This window comes from Pinus tabuliformis, chromosome 1_2 (assembly GCF_031772625.1).
Source record: "Pinus tabuliformis cultivar Carrire ecotype Pingquan chromosome 1_2, CPIR1, whole genome shotgun sequence".
In the NCBI taxonomy this organism is placed as follows: Eukaryota; Viridiplantae; Streptophyta; class Pinopsida; order Pinales; family Pinaceae; genus Pinus; species Pinus tabuliformis.
This window is the reverse complement of record NC_142298.1, coordinates 1,200,757,035-1,200,783,452: the sequence shown is the minus strand read 5'-3', so window position 1 is coordinate 1,200,783,452 and position 26,418 is coordinate 1,200,757,035.

Sequence of the window (26,418 nt, the reverse complement as noted above, 5' to 3'; positions counted from 1 at the left end):
TATTGTTGATTGAGGCCATCATGGAATACTAGCAGAAGTGTGTGAGAACTTGGTCTTGTCAGAGGAAGAATGCAACGTCAAGACAAATGGTTGCAATCTCTCTTTGATATTAATATATGCAACTATCGATTGATTTCCTACATGATTTGTCATCTTACATATTCATGGATTAATGTTTCTTGACTTGTGAAGTAGGTTGAATTATAATTTGTCTATTATCATGTTTGTTGTTTGTTGTTTGTTGTTGTTTACTTGTTTCAGGTGCTTGAAGAAGGAAGCGAGAGAAAGCCGGAGCGAGCAAGGAAGGACATCATCAAACAAGATAAGTGGACTAAGAGGTAGGCCCTATTAATTGGTTCTAATCTTCCATAGAATGTATTTGTTGTGACTAAACCCATTATTGGGCTACAGGAATTCATTTGTGTCCGCACTTTTATTTTTACTTCACAACAATTATTGTTCATCAATACAATTAGGGAGCACAATTTTAACAATAACACATTATTATTAATAATAATTTTTAGTTTATATAATATTGTTATTTTAATAAATTTATATTTAAAGATTAAAAATTATAAATTATAAATGCAACAAATTTAAAAAATAGGGGCTATAATTTTATTATAAAGTTTAATTGTGATCTCATAAATGATGAACAATTATTTAGATAAATTAAAATTTCACATCAAAACATAAAACTAAAATTAAGAATTATAATTTTAAAAATTAAAAATGTGATCGTAATAAATTAGATAATTAATAATAATAATTTTATTACATTAAAAAAATACAATTTCATAAAATATGAATAGTTATTTCAATGAATAAATGTTTTAAATATGAAATAAATAAATATTTTAAAAAATAAAATTGAAATTCCAAGTATTAAAAAGTTTTAATTTGAACAATCCAAAAAAAATATGCATACCATAATTTTAATTTTAATGATTTCTATAAATAATAATTGTAATTTTATTATTATTATTATTATTATTATTATTATTATTATTATTATTATTTATTATATAGAGGAATTGGCAACTAGAAATATAATCTTTAAGTTCCTACTTATGCTCTCATTGCGCATAACACTTCATTTTCATCATCATCACCAATTGAGTTTCCCAGATTACTAATTCTATTATATTATTAAAAAAGTAAAATTTTCAAAATTAAATTACTATTTAATTTTTAAATAATTATAATTTTAATAATATAAAACCCTAACATGAGTAAATGCACTCTTAACTATTTTGAAAATTATAAAATTCCATTATCCTATAAAAAATGATTTACTACATACACTTTTAACTAAATTAAAAATAACAGAATGTTAAATTTAATTAATATAATAAAAACTCTAGTTAATATCACGAGACTTTCTATCTAACCAGGATTATTTATTATATAACTACTATTATTTATTGACATGGTTAACATAACTTGTCATTTCCCATCCAATATATCAAACCCAACCTTACAAAGATATACCACCCAATGTGATCTTTAGCTACCAAACCTTCATAACCTTACAAAGATATACCACCCAATGTGATCTTTAGCTACCAAACCTTCATAGTTGATATTGTTTGACATTTAACATTACTTAATGGCGATGCATCTATATTGTGTAAGCTTTATGAGTTTCTACGTGATGTTCAAGCCAAAGAGATAACCATAAATTCTACCTTATTATTGTATCTTAAATCTTTGTTTTCATTAATTCTAACCATATTTTCATTATTTCTTTCATATGGTCTCCTATGGAACGATGCGTCCATCTTTCACCATGGATTCTCGAGGCACATGCATTACATTCTAACCAATTGTCTCATCGAACACCTGCACAACAATAACTCAGCCTATCTTGTTGTCATTTCTCCCATGGTCCAAAGAGGGCGATGAATCCTTTCCTTGCAAGGAAGTTTGGGGGCCATGTGCTTTCATGCTAACTTCTTCTCATCCTACTAGCAGCACAACAATAGCTGGAGCTCGCGCTATATAACCTATACTCCATCCCTTCATTCTTTGAAGGAAGCAAGCGTGCCTACTGCATCACATGAAGATATTTGTTATAGAAATCTCATCGTTCCTTATGCAGCGAGCAAACATGCCTGAAAGTTTGGTTGTGGATTTAGAGGCATTCAGGAAGGCTCAGAGAGCAGATGGCCCGACAACAACCCTTGCTATCGACACTTCCACTTCTCCCAATGTGGTTGATCAAAGCAGTTACCCCAATTACTACTTCAAAATCACCAACATCGAGCATATGACAGAGCTCAAGGAGAAATTCAAGCGCTTGTGTAAGAAGTTCTACATCTAATTTCATGCTTGTAATCATATGTGATAACATTGATCAGAAAGGTATTTATATTCTAATTTTTGACGATATGAGGAATTCGTCTGGGCAGAATGGGTGTTCAACAACCGGATAGAGATTGGATGTTTGAGAAGTTTTTGGGCATGTGGTTTGGATTTTGGGATCGAATCATGCTTTTTTCGATGGGTTACTGACTCTTCTAAGCTGACCATTTGTGCAATTGATGGCAAAAAGGTGCCAATTTAAGACAAAAGTGAAAATTTGGGAAAAAATTGTCAGGGAATCCTGATTTGGCTCACATTTTGGATGGGCACTTGCACATGCTTGAACTCGAGCTGAATACTAAATGAAATGCTTCCATTTCAAGATAATCTTCTCGACTTTGTAGAGAATTAATTAGTTTGTTAAAAAATTGTACAAATTTCTAAAGCTGCAAGAGTGAATTTCTGAAAATCTCACGAGTTTGAAGTGTAGTTTTGTAAAATCTCATATAGGATGCAGTGCTTTGGCTTCAAGTTTCAGTTTGCTAAATTTTGCAGTGTCAAAGGTAATTTCGTCACAATTTTCTCTCTATTTAAAGATTTATTTTTAATCTTATCATTAGTATGATCAAATTCCCACCTCCTTTTCGTGATTCTGCAATGTTATCCCATGCATATGCATCACTCAAATCAATGACCGACCATGTAATATTTTCCTTAGTAATAATAGGTTATATGTAAATAAAACTGGTCGTCCCAATGCAGTAGGCATGTAAAGTCTCCCCTCAATCGATTTAGCACTGGAAGAGAGGGGTTGAAGGGGAAAGAGAACAATGCAAAACAATAGTGATGCTTCTTGTTGATACATATAGGGGAACACCACATTGCTCTTGCACGTGATTTTATGATGCCACTTCATGTGGTTTCATTCCAGATTTAAATATGTGGTTTATTTGTAAAACACCTATCCTTTGGTTTCATGTTGAGAGATGCCATTACTTTTAAGTTTTTTTTGAAATAGTTGTTACATCACTCGAGGCACCATTCTCCGTGTGGCTAAAGATCTATCAAAGAGGCCAACCTCACCTTCCACCTTCTTTAAAGACATTCTAGGGCTCATCTCCAAGAACATAGAAAAGAGAAAAGAGTTTGGTGGATGCCTTCCAGTAGTCTGGAATCTCAGACAGGAACCAATTACTCTGGATCGCCCATCTAGGAGGGCCTACTATTCTAGATCAAGTTGAAGCCAAACTGAATCTGGATCCTAAGAAACTGAGAGCATCAAAGTGTTGAGAAAGTATAGGAACATGTCAAGCGCGTGTGTGCACTTCATCTTGGATGATATGAGGAAGTCATCTGGGTAGATTGGGCATTCAACAACCAGATAATGATTGTATGATGGAGTATTGTTTGGATTGGAGCCCAACGTCACCATTGAAACTGTCATCCCTATTAGAAAATATAGAACATAATATATTGAGAAAGAACCATAACAAATGGAATCGATTTAGGAAACATATCAAAAGCATGATATTGTGTGATATCGAATGCTAATATTTTGCAAGTATGATATCAACGAAACCACGTTGCCCCATTTTATGAAAAAGTGCAATAATTTTATAATTGAAGATGGTGTAGTGCTTTGTGTCATGTGATGCGAAATAATGAATATACTCTTTTCATTTAGACCATACACTTGTATGGACTTATAAGTGCTCTTTTATATGCCACATTTTGGTTTGGGTTGGTAACATGATTTACTTTAAATAAAAGTAAGTTGCATAATGTTTACTTTAAATAAAGGTAAGTTGCATAATGTTAAATATTTCTAATCCTAGATTGATGGTAATTATTCCTCTTTTCTATTTACATAGTTATTTTTGTTTATTTTAAAGGATATGAGCTAGGGTGATCTTCTATTCAAGTTATAAATTCTAGTTGGGTGGTGAGAGTGTTTATTAGTCCCTGCCATCTGGGAATGGCGTGGGACTATAGTAATCAGTTTTGGGTCATTTGATATTAGTTGGTGGTGTGTTTTTGAAGCTTTTTAATTTCATGTTAGGTTATTTACCTTCTCATTCAATTGATGGTCTTATTTGGCCTCTTCCCAAGGTGGAAGAGGTTGGACCATAGGTTATTCTTGTTTTAGGAGGTTCATTATTAGTTATTGTTTTGGACTACCAAACTAATGTTAACATTAGTTTGAGTTTCTTGCAGGTTGGCTTATTGTCTTATTTGCAGGTTGGCTTATTGGTTGCAGTTAGCTCGCAGGCTGTTACGTGTATGTGTGCATGTAGATGCAGGTGGATGGATGGACTTCCTAAAACTTCCTCTACCTCATCTTTCTCCTGCCCTTCCTGGATTCTTGGATGCTTTGGTCAGAAGGGTCTTCCCGAACAGAGTGTGGGGGAAGCCTTTAAGGGAGGGGTATTTTTGGATGCTCTGGTCAGAAGGGTCTTCCCGAACGGAGTGTGAGGGAAACATTTAAGGAAGGGGTAGTTAACGATTGAACCATTTTAAGAATGAGAGCTTTTTCCAACCTTTAGCCCTATATTTGGAAACCTAACTTGCTCCATACCTCCTCATAGCAGCTGCATCCGGATGAGGTGATGGCTTCCGAAACAGGGATACCGGGTGAGATGAAGGGATGTAAGGAGTTGGTATAGGAAGGAATGCAAGTACTAGAAGGGACCCTAGGTGAGACAGTGGTGGCGGTGGTGGGAAGCTTACTCTGGGCCTCGATCCCTAATTGGGACCGGAAAGGATGCCACGGGTGTTATTTCCTCCTCTGGTCATTCCACAGCAGAGTAGGAGGCCCTAAATTTGTAAGGAGGATGGTATGACTGACACTGCATAATTTTGAGAACATGTGGTGGAGAAAATCATGCCAGAGCCAAGCACTCCATTCCTCGTGGGCTTGTGTTATCATGAAATAAATACCCTCTTTCCCTCCCTCTCATGATGGCTATGTTTGTACCTTGGTACGTCGTTAAGGTGATCCACGTCCAGGTCAACCCAACCCTGAGCCCTGCTCAGGTATTTGAAACAAATAGAGGGTATTTCCAGTCAGATTAGACCCTGAGAACCTTACCCGCACCTTCACTCCTTTCTTCTTCCTCCATCTATGTTTGCCTGTTCTTAAAGACCTATAGTGCCTACACTGACCAGCTCCAAGTGCAGATGGCAGAGAGTTTGTTCTTTTCCACAAGTATATTGAAGGTAGCAGGGTGTGGGCGCAACGTTGGCATGGTTTGAGTCAGTGTTCCAGTAGCCCGACTCAAATATCACTGCTAGGGCCTACTATCAAGCCCCTGAACTACACTCTGGATTGGAATTTCTATGGTACAAATAGAAGGAAGAGAACACACAGGAGAGATAAAGGGGATATGGATTTGCGCGTAGCTCTAGGAAGGTGCCTAACAACAGCAGTGCGTGGTATTGTTTTGGGGCTTGCATTAATGGTTGCTCACTCATCATCTGAACAGGCAGTGCTCACTCATCATTTGAACAGGTAGGGAGCTTAGACTGTTAAACAGCCAATAGAATAAACATCTGAGCCAACAACTAAGGTAGCAAGAAGAGGAATGGTCTTGAATAGGGAATATGACATCTGTTTGGGAAGCTATGACATCTGTGATGGTTAACTTGCAAGGTTGATTTGACCGAGGTTAATGTAAATCAGATCATTTGTATGTGTTAGTTGCTAGTAATTCATTGTGAACACATTTCATTCTATTCAACATTATCCATGCAGCATCGACATACGTGTAAGTTAATTTTTTTGTTATATAATAAAGTTAAAAATTATTTAGTGGTGAATTGAGTGCTTCCACTTTAGTGTTTTATTCCGCTCGACTTCATTGGTTTATATTAGGTAAGTAAAATCATTACTAATTAATCTTATTACTGATTAAATTGCTTGCATAGGGTCGTCATATGTTCTTTGGAAGTCTTAGGGTTTTGCAGACTGTGAAGGTATTGTTTATGTTATCACATAGTATTGAGATATTTTGCCCATTGTTTTAGAGAATTTTCCTCCAATTGTGAATGTATGGATACTTTTCATTCCGTAGTATATCCAATGCACATTTTATTTTTCTTGCATGACAAAGTCTCTAATTTTGTTGCCAGAAAGATGTTGCAAAGAAAACAATGGTCTATATTATCTTATTAAGATTAAGCTTACCGAGGGCTTGATTTTCTATGATTGCGTCTTTTTCATGTGGACTTGGTTATTGCTCACACCATCTAGATATCAAATATCCAATCTTTGAATTTATATTTTAGATTCATCCCTGTGGTTTTGCTTCTAGTAGTGGGAAAATTCTCCTAAATAATGAGGTACATGACCAAGAGATGAGGATATAATCTATACATGTCTTACATTATTTTCATGTTATGATTTTAATGACTAAAAGCAGCCATAACTTCTACAAAGATTAAATAAGATGAAAGTAGAATTAGCGATAACAACATAGTTGTACTCATTCATTAAGGTGAACACATTCAATATAAAGAGACTTGATTCTGTTTTAGCAGGAATTATATACTCTAGCCTCCCTCTCAACAATATAGAAATATAAAATCACAAGTTCTAACAAAAGCTATTGTGTTTTCTTGGGTCAATCATGTTCTACTTCATTATAACTATAGGCATACTTGAAGGGCATGCCAAGGATCAATCAAGAATATTTGTGAGCGTGTATACTATGTTTTTTCTTGCTTTCCTCCTTGATAATGCGATATGTAGAAGTTTATAAGACTACCACCCTATGTCTATGGGTGTGCCTGTAGCTTTTGAGGCATTCCTTTCTTTCTATCTCTTAAAAATTTTGTGTAATTTGGATCTTTTGGGACTCTGCTATTATTCAACTTCATTTGAGTTTGAAACCAAATTAATAGAAATTTCCATGAGTTTTTGGCAGCTCCCTTGTTCCTTTCACACAGTTTTTATCTGTTTTACAACGCCTGGAGTAGCTACAATTTGGTGAATCTCTAACTAATCCGAAGAGAAAAATAGAAGGACTACCCAGCCATTTCCCTTCTTCCTTGGGCCAAAGGATTCAAGAGTTGATGGGGTGAGCCATTACAACTATATTGGTATCCCAATGCCATTTCCCACCATTTGTCAGACATTTGACAAGATAAGTGACTCAACCTATACTTTCATGACTTTATAATGAAGTTTGGAAATGGTCTTGAAAGTTTAGACATTCATTGTGTTATAATGAATGATAATTCAAATGTATTTCATGGATTGAAGGATGATTTCATGGGATGTGATTTTTGAGCCATACTCTATGGTTTCTCTCCTTTTCCTTGCTTTCAATCATTGAGTTGAGGTCTCCATATTTGGTTAGTGCCCACTACCTTTGAACTCCCTTCCCAAGTGTTCCTTTCTGAATGGATAATACCAATTCCAACAAATGTGGGTGTAGTAGATACCAAAATTTCCCTCTAAATAGAGATTAGATTATTGCATAGTCCTTTTCTTGATCCTTCCATACGTAAATTCTATTATAAATCAAGTGAGCGCTTGAACTAGAAAAGACATAAGATTATAAATTGACGAAAAAATTGATGTTAAATTTGTGTTGTGGATCCTAAATATGAAAAACATCCATAGTAAAAAGAGAAAATATTATTAAGCCATTAACCTTTACCAATAGATAAAAACTATCTGGATTTGGATCTACTTGAGCTAAATTTGTTTGAACCGCTGCTTATACCTCCGCTGCTAGATAATTGACTGGTTCTGGTCATGGATCGGCCTCTCGAACAACCGACTCTTCCATCTGTCCTCACCTCTACCTATGTATTTGACCTATATATGGAAATGTGAAAAGAAGGTCCAAGTTAATAATTGGTTCAAATTCATATGTTGCTATTGGCTCTGTAACTCAAAGGGATAGATTTGCTCATCCATCATATGGGTGAGGGACCATGGTTGTACAGAGGGGCTCATCAAATTGGATATAGATTCTATTTTATTGAAGAAACCTAGATTCCTAAAAACATATGGACAAACCACACTCTATGTATAGGAATGACAAGCTAATGTTGGATCTTCTTGAGATATAACTACTTCTAACACCTTTTCTATTAGTTGTCATTTATACTAAAATTCAATTATTTATTTCTTTATCAAATATTTCTTGTTCAATAACTACATACATAAATAGGAATATAACAACACACATACAGACATATACCTCTTGATTGTATTCTCTAGATAATTGTATTATTTAGGCTTCATATCCCATAAAAAGAAATTGACAACCTTTTCTATTTTATATCTCTCTTTCCTATATTGATATGAGTAGGGATTAGATTGATGTATCTCATCCCTCGATTCCTTATAGAGTCAATATTCCCTATATAAAGCAAAAGGGTAAGTTGAGAGTCTTCTATGATAAGCTTTATCTACTACTTTTTAAAGCCTTAAGAAATAGAATCTCTTTCTTAGTCTAGCAGATAGAAAGAACTGTGGGAATCAGTAGAAGAGCAAGAGACAAAGATCATAATTGCTGTATTGGAATTGCACTGAATTTTGACATTTCAAATTCTTAGACCTGGTCAAATAAGACTTGCAATTTGAGACTTATGATTACTACTGCTGCGAAGGGATGGTTGACTGATGTTGCTAAGTCATTTCAGTTGATTGTTGATAGGATAATAATAATGGAAGTTGACTGATAGGCTAATGATCCAAGCATAGGGAAACATTTGTTTGGGATAATTATTTCCTAACAAGCACTGGCAAAGCAAAAAACCATAATGTTAAGGACTGCCCAACCATTGCCCTTGTTCCTTGGGCCAAAGGAGTCAGGAGTTGATCAGTTGAGCCGTTACAACTGTATTGGTATCCCAACGCCACTACCCACCATTTGTCATACATTTATGAAACTACTGCGACCATTACACCAGTACTTATAGTAGGATATATGACAAGTTCTACAATTTGTTAGCTATGTTTAGGGTCAAGTTCAGCCACATTAAACTATATGTCACGCAAGCCAGAATTTACTAAGGGACAACTAGATTAAAAATTCCTCCAATTGTCAAAGTATGGATACTTTTCATTTCATAGTATATCCAGTGCCATACCCTCTTTTAATGTCATATCGAGTGCACATTTCATTTTTCTTGCATGATAAAGTCTCTAATTTGGTTGCTAGACAAATGTTGCAAAGAAAAACATGGTCTCTATTATCTTATTAAGATTAAGCTTACCATGGCTTGATTTTCTATGATTGCATCTTTTTCATGTGGGCTTGGTTATTGCTCACACCATCTGGATATCAAATAACTACCCTCAAAATTTATATTTTAGATTCATCCCTGTGGTTCTACTTCTAGTAGTGGGAAAATTCTCCTAAAGAATGAGGTACATGACCAAGAGATAAGGATATAATTTATACATGTCTTACATTATTTTCATGCTATGATTTTAATGACTAACAACAGTCATAACTTCTATAAAACTTAAATAAGATGAAAGCATAATTAGGGATAACAGCATAGCTATACTCATTCATTAAGCTGAACACATTCAATATAAAAAGACTTGGTTCCATTTTAGCAGAGTGTAATTGCATTCTTCCTATTACTCTTATTCCAATTGTAGTTAAATCTGTGTTCAACATGATTACCAATGAACGAAGTTGTAGATGTTTAAAAGACTCACAGGGCAATGTTAATTTGCATCTTATCAAACTTTCACTGTCTAACCTTGTATTTTTGGTCGAAAAGGTCCTGCTTATGCAAGATTTCTTGTTGTTGCACAATAGGGCAACAGGTTGTTCCTTCATTTCAACTGCTTCCCTTGCATGAGAAAGGGAATTTACCTGACCAATAAAGGATTTGTTAATCTATAAATCTTGCTCTAGGACTAAGTCTCTAATAAGCTAGAAATCCTTCCTAAAAGGCTCTGGCTCCCATCCCTATTGCTCTCACCTAAGCTTAGAAAAAGGACTATGATGCAGCAAAACTACATCTTTACATAATTCACACGTGGACCTATGGGTTATGGGCCCACATATACATCGGAAGCATTACAATCAGTGGAATTCACAACAAACCTGACAAATCACCGTCAACTGTGTGTTGCATAGCTGACATATTTATTTCAACGTTTGACTTTTGTGCACCCCAAATCTCCACAATCGATCTGTCCCATCCGATCCAACGGCTATCGCGTCAACCACTCTCCAACTAGCTTGGTTGATCTCGACTATCGATCAATATTCCGTGATCCAACAATTATCGTGCAATATCACGTGAAATCTTGCATGACCAATATCAGACTAAGAGCGTGTGAGAAAAGTGGTTTTATCATGCTACATGTCAACTGCTAAGGTTAATCACACGAAATCTAGAAATACCATTTACCAGGTTTTGTCCGCGCGAGATACTGCTTACCGCCTACAAATACTACCAAGCCACCAAAACTCACAAATAACAAAAAACACAGAGTCATTTAGTGCAGAGCCTTCACTACCCCAGCAGTGTGATCTTCATTTATCCAGAGAAACAAAAAAACCACGAATTTAACACATAGATAATTGTAGTACAGAAAAATTATTACATATTCCCCATGTAGTAGCGGCCCTCTACCAGGTCTTACATCGATACTTGGCCTCCTCTAAAAATACAAGAAACCCTCTTATATAGGAAATTACAAATGGAGGAATCATTTAATATCCATGACTTTCTCCCACAATCACTCAATCAAACCCCTAAATCTCTCTATTCGCATGCATGGTAGATAATTACATTTAATAGAGCCTTCTAGAGACTTATTAATTCCATCAATTTAGCTTTGTTTAAACAGAATTTTCCCCAGTTTACAGTGATTGTCCACGTTTCCCCTTTCACAACTTTGAATTTAAATTTTGATTAAGGGTGTTCCGATGCTCCAGCATCAGAATTCCGAGGTACAAAAATTGTATGACCTCCTGGTCATATGTCTCCTTCATCCCTTAGCAATTCTACCCACATCCTCTGTGGAATTGCCTTTATGATCTTTCCGTGAGCTGCAACAAAACCTTTGTAGTAACAAGTCCTCCCTACTACACGATACCTCACCAAGCTTCTCTCCTCTGAGCTTAGTCTTTCGGCATCTCTCTTGTTCTCTCTTCTAGAACCAATTGAGCACTCTTGGCTTTAGGTTGCTGCAATCTTCTCACCTTCTTCTGCTGCTACATGTACGATATATAAAGACCACAAACTTTCCAATCTACAACACGACTGTACCTCCTTTTACATGCAGAATCTTCTTCCGCTCTCATACCACTTTGATGCAAAAAAACTACATATTTACATAATTTGTGCGTGGACCTGTGGGTTATTGGCCCTCGTATACATCGGAAGCATTACAATCAGTGGACTTCACAACAAACCTGACTAATCACTGTCAACCATGTGTCGCATAGCTGATGTATTTATTTCCACGTTTGACTTTTGTGCGCCCCAAATCTACACCATCAATCTGTCCCATCCAATCCAATGGCTATCGCGTCACCCCCTCACCAACTAGCTTGGCTGATCTCCACCGTCGATCAATCCCACGTGATCCAACAGCTATCTTGTAATATTGCATGAAATCTTTCACTACCGATATCAGACAGGGAGCACGCGAGAAAAGTGGTTTTCTCATGCTACGTGTCGATTGCTAAGGTTAATCGCATGAAATCTAGAAATACCATTTACCAGGTTTTGTCTGCGTGAGATACTACTTATTGGCTACGAATACTACCACACAACCAAACCTCATGAATAACCCAAAACATAGAACCATTTAGCATAGACCCTTCACTACTCCGGCAGCGCGATCTTCATTTATCCAGAGAAACAAAAAACCATGAATTTAACACATAGATAATTGTATTACAGAAACATTATTACATATGCCCCATGGAGTGGCGGCCCTCGACCAGGTCTTACATCAATACTGGGCCTCCTTTACAAATACATGAAGACTCTCTTATATAGGAAATTATAAAGGGAGGAATCGTTTAAGATCCATGAGTTTCTCCCATAATCACTCAATCAAACCCCTAAATCTCTCTATTCACATGCATGGCAGATAATTACATTTAATCAAGCCTTCTAGAGACTTATCAATTCCATCAATTTAGCTCTGTTTAAACAGAATTTGCCCCATTTTACAATGATTTCCACTTTTCCCCTTTCACAACATTGAATTTAAATTTTGATTAAGGGTGTTCTGATGCTCCTGCATCAGACTCCCAAGGTACAAAAATTTTATGACCTCCTGGTCATATGTCTCCTTCATCCCTTAACAATTCTACCCACGTCCTCTATGAATTACCTTTATCATATTTCCGTGAGCTACAACAAAACCTCTGCAATAACAAGTCCTCCCTGCTACATGATACCTCATCAAGCTTGTCTCCTGTGAGCTGTACTCTTTTGACATCTCTCTGGTTCTCTCTTCTGGAACTAATTGAGCACTCCTGGCTCTAAGTTGATGCAATCTTCTCACCTTCTTCTGCCACTACCTGTACAACAATATAAAGACCACAAACTTTCCAATCTACAACATAATTGTACCTCCTTTTTCACACAGAATCTTCTTCCGCTCTAATACCACTTTGATGGAGCAAAACTGCATCTTTACATAATTAGCGCGTGGACCTGTGGGTTATGGGCCCACGTATACATCGGAAACATTACAATCAGTGGACTTCACAACAAACCTGACCAATCACTGTCAACCATGTGTTGCATAACTGACATATTTATTTCAACGTTTGACTTTTGTGCGCCCCAAATCTCCATCGTCGATCTGTCCCATCTGATCCAATGGCTATCACATCGCCCGCTCACCAACTAGCTTGGCCAATCTCCACCTTTGATCAATCCCATGTGATACAATGGCTATTACGCAATCTCACGTGAAATCTTACACGACCGATATCAGACTAAGAGCACGCGAGAAGAGTGGTTTTCTCATGCTACATGTTGACTGCCAAGGTTAATCGCATGAAATATAGAAATGCCATTTACCAGGTTTTGTCTGCGTGAGATATTGTTTATTGCCTATGAATACTACTGATGAGCCTCATCATTTAGTAATTATATGGGCCTTAATTAGCCTTAATTCACCTCCTAGCTTAGTCAAACCAACTATTCTCACAACTTATTTCATACTTTTGATTATATTTTGTTTATGAAATGAGTTAGAGTTGGATATGTTGCTTTGTGGTCTAATGTGCATGAAATGTAGGAATAAAGGATAAAAGCAAGGAAAATGCAAGTATAAAGGATAAAATCAAGGAATTATGGAAAAGACCTTGGTAAAACTAGAATGGGACAAGGGATAATAATTATAGGAGGTAAATCCTCCTCATTTACTACCCCTCCATTCGAATATTCCTTCACTTGCTTGACTATCTTCTAGTCTTCAAAGTGATGTTTGTGAAAGCAGTAATTACTTCTACTCATACACTTCCCCAGAAATCACGCAAAAAGTGATGAGCCTAGGTATTGCAACAATAATGCTGCAAATCCTAGGGCTACCAGTGTTACTTATCAACCTGGGGTTCGTACAAACTTGGAGGTGACAGTGCTATATGCACAAGTAAAAGTGAAGGTACTGCATGTTGTCATTGTTCATCTAGCAAGAGACCCAAGGGGTTCCAAGCTAGACTTCTATAGGGTTAAAAGAAGCTTGATTTTGATGGAAGAAGAGAAAATCTATCCTAAGGGAGAGCTACTCTACTGCAATAATGAAGAAATAAACATGTAATGCTAAATCACACCATACCCTATCTAACCAGTTAAACAACTATGCCTAAACAAAATTTCTAAATCAACACTAACCTAGTGCTAATTATCTAAGCTGCAGAAGTAAAGAGCATTGAAACTAGACTAAGGCATAAGAAAAGAACTAAACTAAATCGACTTTCAAGCAAAAGAGCAGTCGGAGGATGAACCAATGAAAGGAGGACGTGAGGGAGCAATAGTGCATAAGAACCGTCAGATCAGTCGAGTGAAAGAAAAATGAACAACGAAGATCAGATCACAGGAGGTTACACAGACAGATGAGTGAACAGGGTTAACTAATAGAATGAATGGTGAAGATATTATCGCAAAGGCTTAAGTGACTAGATGGATGAATGGGGTTAATGAACAGGATGAATGACGAAGATTGTATCACGAGGGGTTAAGTGAGTGGATGGATGAACGAGGTTGACAGGAGATGAATGGTCGAGATCTAATCGTGGAGATTAAGTCAAGAGATGGACTGATGAGGTTAACAAGTGATGAACGATTGATATCTTATCGCGCGGATGAAGTCAAGAGATGGACGACAGAGATCGTATCATGGGAAAAAGAAACGTGCGGAAATGATGGGGTGGGTTTCTAAGGCGGTAATTAGTTTCTCATGCGCCCTTAAGACTGTAAGTTGTATTTTAAAATTTCACGCGCTTAGCCTTAATGCGTGACACGTAGCACGAGAAAACCACGTTTCTCACGTTCTCTCGAGTAGATAACGGTCATGCAAGAATCCACATGAGATTGCGCGATAGCCGTTGGATCCTGTGGGGTTGATCAACGGTGGAGATCATCCAAGCTAGTTGGCGATCAGGTGAAGCAATAGCTGTCGGATCAGGTGAGGCAAATCGACGATGGGGGTTTAAAGTGCCTAAAGTGATTGGGTGATGTGATAGCCATCGGATCAAGTGAGGCAGATCGATGGTGGGGACTTAAAGTGCATAAATTAAGTGGTGGACTCCATGCGAGGTAGCAGTTGAAGAAAATAATGAATCGGACAGTGATTGTGAAGGTTTGGTGTGGATCGGATGACGAGGAGATGATGCATGGAGAATGTGCTGAAGGCGGTTTCAAACAAAAATGATAGAGAAAAGCAGTGAAGGTGAAAAAATAACTACATCAAACAACAAACTCCATAGCTCATGTGAGAACTAGAGACTTGTGTTTCTGGGGCTGCTAAAGGGTCCCTTCCTCAAGTCATGTTCCCAGAGTGAGGAGATGAGGCCGAGACACCTGCGCACAACCTGATAGTGATATTTTTCCTCTGACTAACTTGTGAACTGAAAGAAGGCATAAATGGAAGTAAACTACAACAAATGCAGCTACTGAAGCAAATGAACAAGAAAACCATGAATAATCTACGATATATTGCCGTAATGAAAGTGCAACTACTTAAGCGAATAAATAGTGAAAATCATAAGGCTACTTAATCAAATGAACAGAAAACCATGAAACTACTTAAGCAAATAAATAGAAAGAACTCTATGCTAGCATACATGTACAGTAAAGAGGAGCTTTGGCTTCTTGGGTTGGGCCCTAACCCAAGAGCTTCTACCCTCGAAGTTAACTCAGAGCTGGCTTAAAAAAAACTCATTCTTATTATAAAAACCATGGATTATAGAACATATTGTCACAAGTCTTTGAAGCTCAAAAAGAAAATAGAGTTTTACAATAGAAGTCTGAATCCTACTGAGGTCATAAACCTCTCTATTTATACATGTGAAGTCTCTAATGACTTCCTTCCCATTAGGTAGGCTTGGCATCTAATTCAAGAAAAACTAGTTTCTATCCTTTTCACTTTCCCGATTGTCTTCTTGTCTTCAAAGTGATGGTTGTTTGCACTTCGAGCTAGTGAAGGAATATTCGAATGGAGGTGTAGTAAATGAGGAGGATTTACCCCCTATAATTGCTCTCCCTTGTCCCATTCTAGTTTTATGAAGGTCTTTTCCATAGTTCCTTGCTTTTATCCTTTATATGTGCATTTTCCTTGCTTTTATCCTTTATTCCTGCATTTCATGCACATTAGACCACAAAGAAACATATCCAACTCTAACTCATCTCATAAACAAAATATAATCAAATGTATGAAATAAGTTGTGAGAATAGTTGGTTTGACTAAGCTAGGAGGTGAATTAAGGCCAATTAAGGCCCACAAAATTACTTAATGATGAGGCTCATCAACTACCACACAGCCAAACCTCACGAATAAGACAAAACAAAGAGTCATTTAGTGCAAAGCCTTCACTACTCCAGCAACAGGATCTTCATTTATCCAGAGAAACAAAAAAACATGAATTTAACACATAGATAATTGTATTACAAAAAAATTATTACATATGCCCCATGGAGTGGCGGCCCTCTACCAGGTCTTACATCGATACTGGGCCTCCTCTACAAATACACGAAGACTCTCTTATATAGGAAATTACAAAGGGAGGAATCATTTAAGATCCATGAGTTTCTCCTACAATCGCTCAATCAAACCCCTAAATCTCTCTATTTGCATGCATGGCAGATAATTACATTTAATCAAGCCTTCTAGAGACTTATCAATTCCATCAATTTAGCTCTGTTTAAACTGAATTTTCCGTTGTTTACAATGATTGTCTACGTTTCCCCTTTCACAAATTTGAATTTAAATTTTGATTAAGGGTGTTCTAATGCTCCTGCATCAGACTATCACCTTTCAAGAGCTAGAAGCATCTCTTTAACAAGTAGGATATATAGAGAGAGATGCAGATTCTGACTTTTGATGAGATTGGGACTTAGTTAATGATGCTAGTGATCCATAACCAACAAATTAGGTCACTAACTTTCTAACATGGAATTATGTGGCAAACTCATAACTTTCAAAATCAGAGGTAGAGGAAGATGGGGATTAGGTAACAGAAATACTAAAATCAGTAGAGAGTGAGAATACTAAGAGTTTCAAAACAAATTTGGACTTAAGTGGCTAAGCTCCTAGGTATCTTAGATTTTTTAATTGGGAAACTTAAGATGACAAGCTTAGGCTTGAAATACCTGGAGAAATTCGATTTCAGATTGAAGGGGAAGATTTGAAAATCTCTTTGTAATTCTTGGTGGTAGCCATTAATGGTCATGTTTCCCCTCAAAATCAAAGCTTTGAGATATTTAGAGGCATGCCAGTGGCCTTATTTGAAGGCAAAAGTGATATTCTCATTGTAGAAAACGGTGGTGCCATTTTCTTGGACTTATTGTGACAGTAGTAAAGGAATTATTTCCTAGATGATTGAGAATCATCTTCCAGCATTTGTTCAATCCTTTAGTAGTCGATACAATTTGAGTGGCTAAGCTACTTATTGCGGGCTCAATAAACGATATGTTATTTTCGATGCAAATAATATTTTCCCTAGAAGAGCTGTTATTTGTAAATGAATGCACAACCATTGAAGATGATTAAGACAAACCTTCTAGCATTTATTGAAGCCTATAGTAATCTATACAATTTGATTGCCTAAGCTACTTATTCCATAATTTTAGATTACATATATGTTTTATTTGATCTAGTTACACTCATTCATTAAGATGAACACATTCAATATAAAGAGACTTGATTCCATTTTAGCGGGAATTATATACTCTGCCCTCCCTCTCAACAATCTAGAAGTATAAAATCACAAGTTCAAACAAAAGCTAATGTGTTTTCTTGGGTCAATCATGTTCTACTTCATTATAACCATATGCATACTTGAAGGGCATGCCAAGAATCAATCAAGAATATTTGTGAGTGTGTATACTGTGTTTTTTCTTGTTTTCCTCCTTGATAATGCGATATGTAGAAGTATAGAACACTACCACCCCATGTCTATTGGTGTGCCTATAGCTTTTGAGGCATTCCTTTCTTTCTAGGTTTTACAAATTTTGTATAATTTGGATATTTTGGGACTCTGCTATTATTCAACATCATTCAAGTTTAAAACCAAATTAATAGAAATATCCATGATTTTTTGGCAGCTCCCTTGTTCCTTTCAAATAGTTTTTATCTGTTTTACAATGCCCAAAGTAGCTAAAATTTGGGGAATCTTCAACTAATCCAAAGAGAAAAATAGAAGTACTGCCCAGCCATTGCCCTTCTTCCTTGGGCCAAAGGAGTCAAGAGTTGATGGGGTGAGCCATCACAACTGTACTGTTATCCCAATGCCATTGCCCACCATTTTTCAGACATTTGACAAGACAAGTGACTCAACCTATACTATCATGACTTTACAATGAAGTTTGGAAATGGTCTCGAAAGTTTAGACATTCATTTGTTATAATGGATGATAATATGGCTTGTTCAGAGGTAGTTCATGGATTGAAGGATGATTTCATGGGATGCGATTTTTAAGCCATACTCTATGGTTTCTCTCCTTTTCCTTGCTTTCAATCATTGAGTTAAGGCCTCCATCTTTGGTTAGTGCCCACTACCTTTGAACTCCCTTCCCAAGTGTTCCTTTTTGAATGGATCATACCAATTCCAAAAAACGTGGGTGTAGTAGATGCCAAAATTTCCCTCTAAATAGAGATTAGATTATTGCAGAGTCCTTTTCTTGGTCCTTCCATATGTAAATTCTATTATAAATCAAGTGAGCACTTGAACTAGCAAAGACATAAGCTTATAACACTGATGAGAAAATTGATGTTAAATTTGTGTTGTGGATCCTAAATATGAAAAACATCCATAGTAAAAAGAGTAAATATTATCAGGCCATTAACCTTTACCAATAGATAAAAACTATCTGGATTTGGATCTACTTGAACTAAATCTATTTGAACCGCTACTCATACCTCCCCTACTGGATAATTGACTGGTTTTGGTCATGGATCAACCTCTCGAACAATCGAATCTTCCATCTGCCCTCACCTCTACCTATGTATTTGACCTATATATGGAAATGTGAAAAGAAGCTCCGGTCAATAACTGGTTCAAATGCATATGCTTCTATTGGCTCTGTAACTCAAAGGGACAGAGTCGCTCATCCATCATATGGGTGAGGGACCATGGTTGTATAGAGGGTCTTATCAAATTGGATATAGATTCTATTTTATTGATGAAACCTGGCTTCCTAAAAACATTATTTATTGTCCTCATAAATTATGCTCCTTTATTTATTGTCCTCCTAGAATTTTCTCTTACAATGTCTAACGTTAAAACTACACTAGAACATGAACCAGGTGAAAGGAATGCTGACGATATCAAACATTCATGCAGAACCTTTTGTAACAATTTGCAACAATTTCTCTCTTCCAACAGATACATTCGGAACAGTTTCCGTGGATAAACTTGATTGTTCCACATGTAAAGAGTTAACCACGTATCGACGCTGTCTACAATTGCAGTGCATTATCCAAACAGAGGCAAATGTTCAGTACAAGTGCATTCTGAAAAATGGTTTGCTACTAGAGCTTTGTCCATCTTTAACAGATCTGACATATGAAAAGTATCTAGAAGACATTGTTGATGTCACATACAACCTACGAGACTTCCACGTACAAAGCAGTTTTTTGTTGGATAGTTCAGATGTCATTTTGCGCACAGAATAATTCAATTTCAGTATCAAAGAGGATTAATCTCTTCTATCATCTCATGCATCTACCTGCCATGGTGCTCCTCTTCTGTTGTTGCTTTTTCATGAAATTTGTTCAAATTGCACTGCCTCGACATTTTGTTTCATAAACCATGCTCCCAAGAACAGTTGGCAAAATAGGTTGCCATTTTGCAAATGTAACCATGGTGCAATTCTGTGTCCTCAATCTGAACCCTGGTATCAAGGAACTAAGGTCTGTAAATAATGTATCATTGATCACTAGATACTGTAAATAATAAATATTCATTTATTGTCTTAGCTTAATGCTTTGGATGCTATAAATAATAAATATTCATTTATTGTCTTATCTTAATTCTTTAGAACATATTGATGATCATTTCATATTCGCCTTCATATCAATGCAAAAAAAATTGTGTGACATATGCACAAAATCACTTGCAGCATTCACCTCTTTCTTGCTATATGTGACTAAGTATTCCTATCTTATTAACCCTAGTCAATCCTATATTATTAAATTATATGATTTTGAGCTTATGAGCCTACCTAGATTTACTCTTTGCTTACTGGCATTTAACCTTGCAGTAGGTACCCATTAAGAAATATGCTGAAGTAATTAGTGAACAAACCAATTCTGGGCAAAAGAATTTGCAAATGGATGTGACAATTTTGTGTTAGCTTATTTCTTTGGAAGGTAGACAACACTTCACATGAATACTTGTTTGTTTGTGCACTGGGTCATTCGAATTCTCTTTCCCCCAATTGGGATTCTTTCTTCTTCACTTCAAGCATCCTACTGAATGCCGACCTTTCCAAATAACAATTGTATCAACATACTTAATAAATCAACTGATTGTAACTGACTTAAGACATCCTAACATCGTGCTGCTTGCTCACTTGCTGTGGATCCATACTGACTAAGCCAATCAGAATCTAATATTGCATAGTTATTTACCTACAAACATCTGAGGCTGATGATGCTGAAGTTGAAGCTGTTGCAGCTTTCTAATGCCGTTGGTGCCACTGGTGGGTGTGTGGGTAATACTTGGATAGACTCCATCGTATGGGATCCATACTAACTAAGCCAATCGGAAGCGATGCTGCATAGTTATTCACCTACAAATTTCTAAGGCTGATGAAGCTGAAGTTGAAGTTGTTGCAGCTTTCTAATGTCATTGGTGCCACTAGCGAGTGGGTGGGTGATACTTGGATATACTCTGTCATATGGGGCTTGCTAGACTTGTAACTAAAACCTGTTGTTTTCAATTTTGTTTTCTTATGCAATTGTTCCTTGAATCTTTTCACAACCTCCTTTCTCTTCTTCATTCCATAGCCTAATCCATTTATTCTTTCTTATTCATTTTGAATATCTTTGCTTAAACTACTCAATAAAACCTAACAATGGACAAGGTCAGAGGACATGGGCCTAAAGTTTGTGATCTTAACTCATATCCTTCTACCATTAGAACACAGGTTAAACACATGCCACTCTTAACATAGGTGTGAAACCAGGAGATAACTGTATGCTTTCCCTTATTTCATAAGCATATGCAATTACTAGGTACTTTTTTGGTTTCAGAGGATTGCAAATGTAAATAAAATTCAGAAACTAAATAGAATTTAGCATTAATCCTCAAGCTTATTTCACTGAATTTCCATATCATATTGATTTAACATTTTTCTCTGTAATCTCTTCTCTTGAGGATAACATAACAAAGGATTCGATAGATGGTTTCACATATATTGAGCTCATGATACCACGAGAATCATTTGGTTTCCAGGCCTTCTTACCAAAATGAGCTAACCCAACCAATAAATATGACTAATCAGGTTCCCTGCTTACCGAAATGAGCTAACCCAACTGATCAATGTGACTGATCCAGTTGTACACCCCACCTTTATAGTATAGCAGCCACAACAGCAAGTGTCTCTCACATTTCTTCATGGTTGTCCGGCCTACTTTAGTCTCTCCCAGGCTTTATTACATCAATGGGTTAGAGAGAACTCCATAATCGATGTTTTCTGCCTGATCTGCCTTACTCCATATTTAGAGACCACAAGGGTATTGGAGATGACATATGATGAAAATCTGTAAAAACCCCAAGCATTCATCCAGACCACGTTGGTTATAACAAACCTTCAAGTACACAGTTCCAAGGTCTACCCCTACAACTATTGCTTGCATAGTTCTTGCAATGAATAACTTGCATGGCAGACATCTCCATCATCATCTGTGGCAACCCCTGCTCTGTGAAAAATTGATTTCCAAATGCACACTAGGTTATGAAAATACAAGCAGTTTATCATAGAAACTACGAGCAATTTATCATAGCTATAGTGTTTTCTTTAGAATAGGATAAGAAAAACCTCAATTGTAGGTTGGATCCTTAACAAAATATATTCAAAATCTATTATTTCTTGTAAATGCACTTAAGGATTTCAAAGAGATGACATCAGAAACACTAGCAATGGATCAAGAGCATATACAACAGTTTCAAATCGCATTGCAGGAACTTAAATAATTAAGTAACAACTTGATGCTCGAAAAAAAAACACCAGAAGAAAATCATCAAGACATATATGAACAACTTGGAGACTTCATTTTGGGATTCAACTACCTTAACACAGTTGAATCCCAAAATGATATCCAATATAATGCACTGCGTATACCCCCATACTTAACTTGGAGACTATTGGCATAAGTTGAAGCCACAAGAAAAGCTTCAAGACATATATGAACAAGTTGGAGACTATCAGCATAAGCTGAAGCCACAAGAAGAGAACTCTTAAGTGACAGCATCATAGAAACAAACTTGTTTCAGTTGCAAGTGCTGCTAGATATGGGGCAGACAATTCAAGCCGATGAGTACTTTGCTACCTCTGCACCTGGCTATAAATTACCTTGCTATAGATTTTCCTTAAGACTACATATTAAATTGTAATAAGCTAACATGACTGGCTGATTCTCAATAAAATGACATCGGAAGAAAAGCATCAATATATATATGAATAGCTTGGAGACGATCGACATAAGCTGAAGCCACAAGAAGAGAACTCTTAAGTGACAGCATCAGAGAAACAAACATGTTTCAGTTGCAAGTGTTGCTAGCTATGGGGTAGAAAATTCAAGCCAATGAGTACTTTTCTACCTTCGCACCTGGCTATAGATTATAGATTGCCCTTAAGACTCACAACTTGACTTTTCTCCCACCATTGCTTTCAAAATTCAAATAGGGCAGGGACTAGCTGTGGCGCAGCCCCCCTTGTTTTGTTGATTTTAAAATTAAAGATGAGATTAGTGTTGCACGTTATTATCTTTATAGAGTGAGGTATCACCTTACTTATTATTTTGTTGATAATTTATACTGTCATGTACATTAATATTTTTATTTTAGGTATTTGTATTTTGTATTGAAGTGTTTTATGTTAAAGTTATAATTTATATTTGATGAGGTTTGTATTTTGATAGATTGGATTTTTCTTTCAATAAAGCCAAAGTTAAAAAGGATATATGTGTAGTTAAATGTAAGATCAAAACAAAACAATAGATGCTTGCAGAAATGATTTTGGTAACCTGTGGTATTTTCCCATAGTATTAGGCCCATAGTGTTGTAAGAAATCTATTTTTACAAGGGTGTGAATAAAAATAAGAGAATGAAATGTAATAATTTTTATTTTATTGTAATAATTAAAAAACAACTTTAAGTGATTTTTCCCAAATAAAACTTTCCACGTGTCTAATATTTATTATAAATTAAACGGAAAAGGCTTTGAGATCTCCAAAAGATGTGCCGTATATTGTTAGGGATTGGATCCAAGTGTGATGCTTTTTAAATAAAGGAATATGTTTGCTCAACCAATTGATTGTGCAATCAAGACACTTTCTGTATTATGAGATAACATTCTATTTACTGTGCAGATAGGGGAATTCTACAACCCAATATGAGGGCAACATGTAATTTTGTCTATACTCGATGTAGAAAGTCGACACATGTTATTTAAAAAAAAATCTAAAACTAAAACAGAATGAAACGTTAACTCAAACCAAACAAAAAAATATACAAAATATAATTAATTTTAACACAATCTTTAAAATTCTTAAATCTGCAAGTGGTTGAGTGAAGCCAAAAATCTAGTTTGGGAATAAGCAATTACTACGCGAGCAATGTAAATTTTGGTTCCACATGAATGAATACCAAGCATCATGGGATGATTCTTTCATATCAACTGCTCTTCTAGCTAATACAAATGCAAGCACCATTATGATAGTGCATGAAAATGAGGTGGGTAGTTTTCAAGTTCTAAGGTACGATGGAAATTGGGTAGATGAGAGATGGATGCCCAATTAATTCATCATCTTCATATAAGATATCTTATAGGTAATATTTTTCCCTTTTGTCTTAAACTTTGTTATTCTTCTATTATTGTGTAGTGTCAATAAGCATTCAAAACCATTTGCATTTGACAATTTCGAATTAATCGGTGAAACTGTGTGCTTTACAATAGAATTTTTCTTGCAGTTTGGGGTTGAAGATATCTGACTATGGTATCGAAGAAATGTTATCATGAAAAATTATAAATGAAAAAAGACTAAACATGGTTAATCATATTAATTTAGGTATGAAATTAATATTTATAATAAATAAATAAGTGATTTGGCCATTTTAATGACTGCATGGTTCTTGGGCCTAGAGTATGCCTTAAAATTGTTTTTGATTGGTTAAGAGTTTGTCTTCCTAGGACATAAGGAAACAAATTAAGAGTTCAAGATTGAGAGGCATTTGGTTCGAGAAAAAATCTTCCCCCTTAAGGACCACCAATGAGTAATTCTAATTGGTATGGTTTTCCATGAATAATGGTGATTAATTAGCTTGTGATCGTGGATAGCAGTCGATGATGGCTATCCTCACTGTTGATTTAAAAATTTAGTTATGATAGGTTTTCCCACCGTGTGAAAACAAGATGATCATATAGCTCTTAAAATACCTTTTTAAGTGATAAATGTGTATATCTAATTGCTTGAAGTTGTATTTTTAAGATAAAAATATGTATTTCAAAAAATAAAGATTAATAAAATTATAATCACTATAGATTGATTTCAATTCTATTTCTACTAAGTATTGATAATGACCAAATCTCTTAATATGCAAAGCTCTTTCTAACTACAAAAGTTCAAAAAAGGTTTACAATGGAGAGATTTGATTCCTTGCCACCTTGGTAGATTTGGAGATAAGATAATATAGAGAGATTTGATTCCTTTTGATATTGGTAGTTATGGAGTTAAGATAGATCACGTCTTTCCTCTGATAACCTAAATTAGTGATCAGTAAAGGTTTATATAATTCAATATCATCTTAAAGAGAACATACTTAGTTGGATCTCATATATATATATATATATATATATATATATATATATATATATATATAATTTTAACTATCATAAAATATTTTAATGTCCAAAGGGAAGAAGTAACTGAAAGTAAGAAAATCAATTACTTTAGAATAAGAAAGAGATATGTGATTGATTAAATTCTTAATATAAAATTAATATGTGACATTTAAATAAAAATAATAATGATAATAATAATAATAATAATAATAAATTATTTCCATGTCAATTAAAGCAATTGAAGATAATACATTCCTGTAGTTAAAACATTTCACTCTCTCAAAGAATGTACAAAGAATGAATGAAAGAAGTAGCTAAATAATCAAAATAATGATACAATAATAATTTCAATTCCGAATGTTGTGCAATTTCAGTAAATACCATGTTGACCATTGAAATAAATTAGAAAAATGTATAGCTTTAAACATGATGTGCCTAATAGTCTAGCAAATAAATTAATCTTTTGGAAATATAATAGGGTGAAATTTTACAATAATGAGTGAATCTTGATTAGAAAAATATTTAGATCAGACATACAAATAAAAATTAAAATTCCCCTGAACCGACATTCCAGCTTATAATTTCATTTTCAAATCAAATGACCAACAACTATACATTAACAATAAAAGAAAATTAATTCTTCATGCAAGTGAAGATGAATAAAAAAAAATATTAGTAAGAAAAAATGATGTGCATAGATGAACATTTTAATTGAATATTTTGGGATATAGGATTTATCATTTTAATAGAAATTTTAATATGATTTTTAATTTATCATTTTTTTTTAATTTTGATCCAAAATATATGAAAAATATTTATTAGAGGAAGAGATATATTTATAAACATTCAAGGCAAACCATCTCTCAAAAATTTACATCAAAATGTTATTCAAGATCCATTTTTAAGAGATATAGAAAGTGGAGTTGTGATAAAATAAAAATATAGATCATTTTATTTTACAAAAATGACTTCATGAGAAATCCTAACATGAAAATAATTTGCAGAAGAAATCCCTACACCAATTATCTATGAAACTTTTAGAAACACTATGTAGTTTCATTTTCAAAACTTGTCATTCATAAGTCTTTAACTCTATTGCAATTGTTTGAAGAAAAACATAATTTATAGAATTTGTAAACCTAGCCTCTCATTACAAAAATTCAAAAACACATTATTTCTTGACTTTACAAAGCATTTGACTATCTATGATAAATCATTTCAAAGATTTGCAAAGAAGTAAATAATTTCAGGAGTAATCTTGAGAATATATATTATTAAAAATACTCTTCAAGATATATTTAGTAATACCTGCAAGGAAACCATTAAGTATTAGTTAGATCTCAAACTTGTCATAATTGGAATTAAATGAAATAGATAT